Genomic DNA, 9,501 nt, shown 5'->3' with positions numbered 1-9,501 from the left:
ACCTTCGAATAAGATAGCTTTATATGTATGAATCGAATGATGTTATGAACATCATTACTACCTTAAGTTCCTTGGATAAACCTACTGGAAAAGAGAAAAATGGATCTAGCTTCAACGGATCCTTGGATGGCTCGAAGTTCTTGAAGCAGAATCATGACACGAAAACAAATTCAAGTAAGATCATCACTTGAAATAAGATTGTTATAGTTATAGAAATTGAACCAAAGTTTGAATATGATTATTACCTTGTATTAGAATGATAACCTACTGTAAGAAACAAAGATTTCTTGAGGTTGGATGATCACCTTACAAGATTGGAAGTGAGCTAGCAAACTTGAAAGTATTCTTGATTTTATGTAACTAGAACTTGTAGAATTTATGAAGAACACTTAGAACTTGAAGATAGAACTTGAGAGAGATCAATTAGATGAAGAAAATTGAAGAATGAAAGTGTTTGTAGGTGTTTTTGGTTGTTGGTGTATGGATTAGATATAAAGGATATGTAATTTTGTTTTCATGTAAATAAGTCATGAATGATTACTCATATTTTTGTAATTTTATGAGATATTTCATGCTAGTTGCCAAATGATGGTTCCCACATGTGTTAGGTGACTCACATGGGCTGCTAAAAGCTGATCATTGGAGTGTATATATGTAATGACCCGCACTTTTTCGATCGTTCTATACTTATAAGATTAATATTTACATAAATTAAACCTTACCAACATGATAAGCAATCCAAATTGTTGAGACTTATGTTTTTGAAATGAGTTTTACACAACGTTTGACCGTCTAGTTTGATCGATGATATCACGAACTATATAACATATGATAATTATACGTTTGTGTATATATATGTATATATACATATTTAACATGATCTAAGGATGTTTTAATATCTCATTTTGTATTAATAACAATAAGTTATAAGTATATTTTGAAACTACTAACTTAAGTTTTCAAAACGATAACCATACGTAACGTTATTTGACATAAATACTTATAACATATAATGTTTATACATATATCGTATATGTAATGTATTTAATCACTTTTAAAGACTTAAATACATAAAACAATATAAGTATATTCACAAAAGATAGCTATATTTGAATTCTCATTCCATTTTTCACAAGATTTTCTATACGTATATCTAGAGTATATGTACTCGTATCATACCTAGCTTCTATACGTATTTACTATTGGTATATACACATCTAATCACCACCAACCAGCCCTTGTTCATGCCTTATGTATAAGGTAACTCTCTTGTTCATGCCTTATGTATAAGGTAACTACTTTTGATGTTTAGTATGACTAATTACATAAAAATACAACATGAAATTTTGTCCATGTTTTTCCATTAATCATGTTTTTATGGCCTTAAATACATCTTCCATTTTCAAATTTTATTACCTCATTTCTTTAACCAAAAACACACTCTTAAGAAACTCCATAACCATTCAGCTAGTATCCATGAAGATCTAGCCATAAAAACATCACTTAAACACCATAAGAAAAACCTTACAAAAACACTTCAAGAATCCTTTCAAGAACACAAGTTTACTTCCAATCTTTCATCCAACTCCATCACTCTTTTGGTTCTAGATTTTTACTTCTATTTTACAGCAATCTTGTCCAAGTAACTTGAGGTAGTAACTTTGTTCATAACCTTATTCGATTCATATATATATAGCTATCTTATTTTGTGGTATAAAATTTTAACAACAAGAACATAGTTTGAATGTTTTCAAACTTGTTTGCAAACTAAATAGATCCTTCTCACTTAACTTTTAAAATACTTCAAGACCTGTAATATATCATAAATATATTCTAATTTAACAAGGTATAACTTGGTTTTTCAAAGAACACCTTAAAAACTGAATTTACGACGTCGGAGTGCAACCGGGGGCTGTTTTGGGTTGGATAATTAAAAACCATCTTAAACTTTGAATTAGAGGTTTATGTTCTGGAAAAATGATTTTTACTATGAATATGATAACACATAAAAATTTCATGATTTAACTCAAAGTATAAGTATTTTTAGAAAAATAATCATTTAAGGTTGTTTACATGATGGAAAATGATTAACTTCATAAGTTTCACTAAAGTTTGACCTATGACCTGTGATTTCGAATACAAACTAAGGTATTTACAGTTCATAGTCTTAAAGAGGGACTCGATCCAAGGAAGTGGCAAGTTGAATCAACGAAAACGGAGTTGTAACGAAGAAACTATGACCAAAACGAGATCGGATATCTAAGACTAGTTTAGCTACGAAAATAATTGGAGAAAAATTAAATAAATCACATCTTTTTAAAATAACATGATATTTTATATATATGTACTCATAATTTAATTTTATATGGTTCAGGATCACCCGTAAACAATACGAGAAGATTAATCATAAGATCCCATGATTGTACGCAACACGTCATTTGACAACACCGGTACTTTATGTACGCAACACGTCATTTGACAACACCGGTACCGTGGGTCAAGATTAATCTCGACCAATACATATACGATGGGGGTTTTTATTTATTTCATTGGGGGTTTATTAAACACCTAAAAATGAACCATTAAAATTGAATTACTAACATCGGACTGCTAACTACGGACTAAGGAATTATTAAAAGTATTATAAGTATATATATGTGACGTTTGTTTAAAAAGAAAAGGTATTGATATATTATATATGGATAGGTTCGTGATATCAATCGGAGACCAAGTCAAAATTACATATCTTCAAGACGAAAGTGAGTATATAGTCCCACTTTTAAACTCTAAGTATTTCGGGATGAGAATACATGTATTTTATGTTTTACGTTATGGACACAAGTAACTGAAAAATATATTCTACGTTGAGTTGTACCACTGGCATACTTCCTTGTAGCTTGGTAACTGTTATTTACAGCGGTATTGTAAACGCGAATCCTGTTGATAGATCTATCGGGCCTGACAACCCCAACCGGACTGGACGACCAGTATTCAACGGTTGCACAGTACTTTGTTTCGTGACTACACTTGGTACGGTGTAGTAAGATTTCATAATAAAGGGAATATGCGACGTGATTAAATGTTAAGTATGGTTACCAAGTGCTCAACCACTTAGAATATTTTTATTAAAATGTTTACATATGAAATCTTGTGGTCTATATTTATACCGCTGCCGGCATTAAACCTATATCTCACCAACTTTATGTTGACGTTTTAAACATGTCTATTCTCAGGTGATAACTAAAAGCTTCCGCTGCAACATGTTGAATTTAAGCAAGATCTTGAGTATGCATATTTGTGTCAAAAATAAAACTGCATATCCGAGGAATTGTAAGGTAAAATATGCTAGAAATCGTATTGTTATCATCACATGTAAAGTTTGTAAGTCTAAGATTATCGCTAAACGATAATCATCTTTATATTGTCTAAAGCTTGTATTATTATAAGAGTTATGGTTTGTAATGTAAAATAAATGCAGTTGTTCTTTTAAAAATGTCGCATATAGAGGTCAATACCTCGCAATGAAATCATACGTTATCTAACTCGTTCTTATGGTTAAGGACGGGTTATGACATGTGGTATCAGAGCGGTGGTCTTAGCGAACCAGGTTTGCATTAGTGTGTCTAACTGATAAGTCGTTAGGATACATTAGTAAGTCTGGACTTTGACCGGGTCTGATTTAAAAACCATTGCTTATCATTGTTGGTTAAAATTTATATGTAAATATTATGTAGTACTAATGGGTTAGTTGTTATGTGATAGATGTCGGGCTCGAAACTTATTATCACATTCAGCGACTCCGAATCAGAATCTTCAGATGGCGTTTCAGTCATTAACCTATCCGATGACGAAAATAATATCTTTGGGGAAGACTCACAAATTCCGGATGAACCAACTATAGGGAACCCGGAAAGTGAACCCGAGGAGGAAAGTGAACCCGAGGAGGAAAGTGAACCCGAGGAAGAAATACAGGAAATTACGAAAGACAAGTTCGAATTAGGAAAGAAACGAAAGGCTAATGAATTAGAAAATTCAAATCCCGAGTTTAGTGAGGATGATGTGGCACCAACTCCACTAAACACTACCACCCCTATTCCCGCTATACCTATTCATTCTATCCCGGCATCCAGTTCTTCAGCCCCACCACCAAAATATAGACAGACAGCTAGGATAAGCGTTAGGCCATTCCTTGAACCTAAACGTCTTAGAAAATAGACCAAACGATGCGCTGCCGTATTAAACCATGGGATCATATAATGTTTTGTATAATATTATTAGAGTGGTTTGCTTAATGTTCGATGTAAGATAAGCATATGTAAAATAGTGAAGTATGAAATGCAATAATTTTCCATGGTTAAGTATTATTTAGATTGTAGTAATTGGTTCTGTACTAAGCTATTAAGTATGAACATTAACGGGTAGGTACTACCCTAGATATAATTATAAAACGCTAATAAGAAGAAAAGGCTTTTATAATAATACCTAGTTCATATTATTAACAAGCTATAATGTACTATAAATACACACTACATCTATAATATTCCATGTGAATAATTATTTTCTTTCATTAGGAAATGGCGCGATTGAATCGAATGACGGAACAAGAAGTCGAGGAATTCATCAACCAGCGAGTCAATGACAGAATGTTATGGGTCGAAGCTGCAAGAGCTGCTGCAGTTAACCCAAATCCTCGTGTAGGATGCACCTACAAGACGTTTCAAGCTTGCAAGCCCTCATCATTCAGTGGAACGGAAGGACCGATCGGTTTAACCCGGTGGATAGAAAAGATGGAGACTGTGTTTAAAATCAGTGGTTGTGTTGAAAAGGACATGACCAAGTATGCATCGTGCACTTTACAAGATAGTGCACTCACGTGGTGGAAAAATTATGTGAAGGCTGTAGGAGGAGATGTAGCTTATGATACTCCATGGGAAGAATTCAAAACAATGTTAATCAACGAATATTGTCCAAGGAATGAGGTTAGGAAGTTGGAAGATGAATTACGAAGTCTGAAGGTTGTTGGTACTGAAATCACCAACTACAATCAGCGATTCATGGAATTAGTTTTGCTATGTCCTGAATTGGTTCCAACCGAAGACCGGAAGATTGAAATGTACAAAGATGGTTTGCCCACAAAGGTCAAGGCAAACGTTACAGCATCGAGACCTAAGACAATTCATGAAGCTATAACCATGGCAAACGAGCTAATGGATCAGGTCATCTTGGATAAGAAATCATCCAATACTGATGTGAAGGTATTGGGTAACAAAAGAAAGTGGAATGGAAATTATGATCGAGGTAACCAACAACAATCTTTTAAGAAACAAGAAACCACGAAAGGTGCGGGTAGTGGTTCAGGTTTTGGTTACAAAGGACAAAGTCCTTTATGCAACCGATGCCACAAACATCATTTTGGTTACTGTAGTGTGGTATGCAACAAGTGTAATCGACAGGGTCATCTTGCTGAAGATTTTAGGGCTCTCGTTACAAATACAAATGGTACCAAGACTCCTGCCACCAATGCAAATAGAACTGCTTTGGCTACCGTTACTTGTTTTGGGTGTGGAAAACAAGGTCACTATAAGAGCTAGTGCCCGAATCCAGAGAAGAATGTCGGACCTGCACGTGGGAGAGAATTTATTATTAATGCTAGAGAGGCACGTGAAGACCCGGAGCTTGTTACGGGTACGTTTACCATTAATAACTTATCAGCGTCTATTATATTTGATACTGGTGCCGATAGAAGTTACGTGTGTAGAAATTTTTACACTAAATTGAATTGTTCATCATTACCTCTAGATGCTAAGTACATGATTGAGTTAGCTAATGGTAAACTAATTAAAGCCGATAAAATTTGTCGTGATTGTGAAATAAATTTAGCCGGAGAAACGTTTAAAATTGACTTAATACCCGTAGAATTAGGAAGTTTTGATGTAATAGTCGGCATGGACTGGATGTCCAAAGTAGGAGCTGAAGTTGTGTGTGCCAAGAAGGCAATTCGCATTCCTAGTAAGGATAAAATGCCGGTGATGATTTATGGAGAGAAGGGTAATTCAAAGCTAAAACTCATTAGCTGTTTGAAAGCCAAGAAGTGTTTAGAAAAGGGATGTTATGCTATTCTAGCACATGTTAATAAAGTCGAAAAGAAAGAAAAAGAGAAGTGCATCAACGATGTGCCTGTGGCAAGAGATTTTCCTGAAGTTTTTCCGGAAGAGTTGCCGGGATTACCTCCATTTAGATCTGTAGAATTTCAAATAGATTTAGTACCAGGAGCTGCACCAGTGGCTCGTGCTCCATATAGACTTGCACCGTCCGAATTAAAAGAACTTCAAAGTCAGTTAAAAGAATTACTAGACCGTGGATTCATACGACCAAGCACTTCACCGTGGGGAGCTCCAATTTTGTTTGTTAAGAAGAAAGATGGATCTTTTAGGAAGTGTATAGATTATCGTGAATTAAATAAGTTAACTATCAAGAATCGGTATCCACTACCGAGAATTGATGACTTATTTGATCAACTGCAAGGATCATGTGTTTATTCGAAAATCGACCTAAGATCGGGTTATCATCAATTACGTGTCAAAGAAGAGGACATTCCGAAAACTGCTTTTCGGACACGTTATGGTCATTACGAATTTTTGGTCATGCCGTTTGGATTGACGAATGCGCCAGCTGTATTCATGGACCTCATGAATCGAGTTTGTAGTCCATATTTAGATAAGTTTGTTATCGTTTTCATTGATGATATTCTTATCTATTCCAAGAGTGAGCAAGAGCATGAACAGCATTTAAGGTTGATATTAGAGTTGTTGAGAAAAGAACAGCTATATGCTAAATTTTCTAAATGTGCTTTCTGGTTGAAAGAAGTGCAATTTCTTGGCCACGTTGTTAGTAGCAAAGGAATTCAGGTTGATCCAGCAAAAATTGAAGCCATTGAAAAATGGGAGACTCCTAAGACACCAACGCAGATACGCCAATTTTTGGGTTTAGCCGGTTATTATAGAAGGTTTATTCAAGATTTTTCCCGAATAGCTAAGCCGTTGACAGCGTTAACGCAAAAAGGGAAGAAATATGAATGGACCTCTGAGCAGGAGAGTGCATTTCAATTACTGAAGAAGAAGTTAACTACGGCGCCTATTTTATCGTTACCAGAAGGGAACGATGATTTTGAAATATATTGTGACGCTTCGCGACAAGGTTTTGGTTGCGTTCTTATGCAACGGAAGAAAGTTATTGCATACGCATCCCGACAATTAAAGATTCACGAGCGAAATTATACGACGCATGATCTAGAATTGGGAGCAGTCGTGTTTGCATTGAAGATGTGGAGACACTACTTGTATGGAGTTAAATGCACTGTGTTTACTGATCATAAAAGCCTTCAACATATTTTTGATCAGAAATAGCTGAACATGAGGCAACGTAGGTGGGTCGAGTTAATAAACGACTATGATTGTGAAATTCGTTATCATCCCGGGAAAGCGAATGTGGTGGCTGACGCATTAAGCAGAAAGGAACGAGAACCAATTCGAGTACGAGCGATGAACATAAAAATTCGCATGAATCTCAACTCACAAATCAAAGAAGTTCAACGAGAAGCACTTACTAAAGAAAACATAGGAAATGAAATAATGAAGAAGTATGAGAAGCAACTCGTTATATGGGAAGATGGAATTCGATATTTTGCAAATCGTATTTGGGTACCGAAGTTGGGTGGATTAAGGAAGTTGATATTGAACGAGGCACATAAGACAAGATACTCGATACATCCTAGAGTTGGAAAGATGTACCAAGATCTTAAGACACGTTATTGGTGGCCTAATTTAAAGACAGACGTTGCAACATATGTTGGGGAGTGTATAACTTGTTCTAAGGTCAAAGCAGAACACCAGAAGCCGTCAGGGTTACTTCAACAACCAGAAATCCCAGAATGGAAATGGGATGGTATTACCATGGATTTCATCACGAAGTTACCAAAGACTGCCTGGGGATACGACACCATTTGGGTGATTGTTGATCGTCTCACCAAGTCTGCACATTTCTTGCCTATAAAGGAAAAGGATAGGATGGAGAAACTATTACGATTGTATATAAAGGAAATTGTTTCAAGGCATGGAATACCTATTTCCATTATATCTGATCGTGATAGTAGATTTACCTCAAAGTTCTGGCAATCACTACAGGAGGCATTAGGAACTCGTTTAGATATGAGTACCGCATATCATCCGCAAACGGACGGGCAGAGTGAAAGAACAATTCAGACTCTTGAATACATGCTCAGGGCATGTGTGATCGATTTTGGAAACGGATGGGATAAGTATCTACCATTAGCAGAATTCTCGTATAATAATAGTTATCATGCGAGCATTAAAGCTGCACCATTCGAAGCATTGTACGGAAGGAAGTGTAGATCTCCTATCTGTTGGAATGAAGTAGGAGATCGACAATTAACTGGTCCCGAGATCATACATGAAACTACTGAAAAGATAGTACAAATCAAGGAGAGATTGAAAACAGCCCGTAGTCGCCAAAAGAGCTACGCCGATGTCCGAAGGAAACCATTAGAGTTTCAGATCGGTAACATGGTTATGTTAAAGGTGTCACCATGGAAAGGTGTAATACGTTTTGGAAAAAGGGGTAAACTGAACCCAAGATATGTAGGCCCGTTCAAGATCATCGAACACATTGGACCGGTAGCTTATCGACTCGAGTTACCGCAACAACTCGCCGGAGTACATAATACCTTTCACGTCTCAAACCTTAAGAAGTGTCTTGCAAAGGAAGATTTCACCATTCCTCTTGAAGAAATCCATGTCGACGAGAAACTACAAATCGTCGAAGAACCAATCGAAATCATGGACCGTGAAGTTAAACAGCTCAAGCAGAGCAACATACCGATCGTTAAGGTTCGTTGGAATGCTCGAAGGGGTCCCGATTTTACTTGGGAACGAGAGGATCAGATGAAACAAAAGTATCCACACTTGTTTCTCGATGACGCAAAATAGGTACAATTTTAAAATTTCGGCACGAAATTTATTTAACGGGTAGGTACTGTAATGACCCGCACTTTTTCGATCGTTCTATACTTATAAGATTAATATTTACATAAATTAAACCTTACCAACATGATAAGCAATCCAAATTGTTGAGACTTATGTTTTTGAAATGAGTTTTACACAACGTTTGACCGTCTAGTTTGACCGATGATATCACGAACTATATAACATATGATAATTATACGTTTGTGTATATATATATATATATATATATATATATATATATATATATATATATATACATATTTAACATGATCTAAGGATATTTTAATATCTCATTTTGTATTAATAACAATAAGTTATAAGTATATTTTGAAACTACTAACTTAAGTTTTCAAAACGATAACCATACGTAACGTTATTTGACATAAATACTTATAACATATAATGTTTATACATATATCGTATATGTAATGTATTTAATCACTTTTAAAGACTTAAATAC

This window comes from Rutidosis leptorrhynchoides, chromosome 9, assembly GCF_046630445.1.
Source record: "Rutidosis leptorrhynchoides isolate AG116_Rl617_1_P2 chromosome 9, CSIRO_AGI_Rlap_v1, whole genome shotgun sequence".
Classification (NCBI taxonomy): domain Eukaryota; kingdom Viridiplantae; phylum Streptophyta; class Magnoliopsida; order Asterales; family Asteraceae; genus Rutidosis; species Rutidosis leptorrhynchoides.
This window is presented reverse-complemented; position numbering follows the sequence as displayed.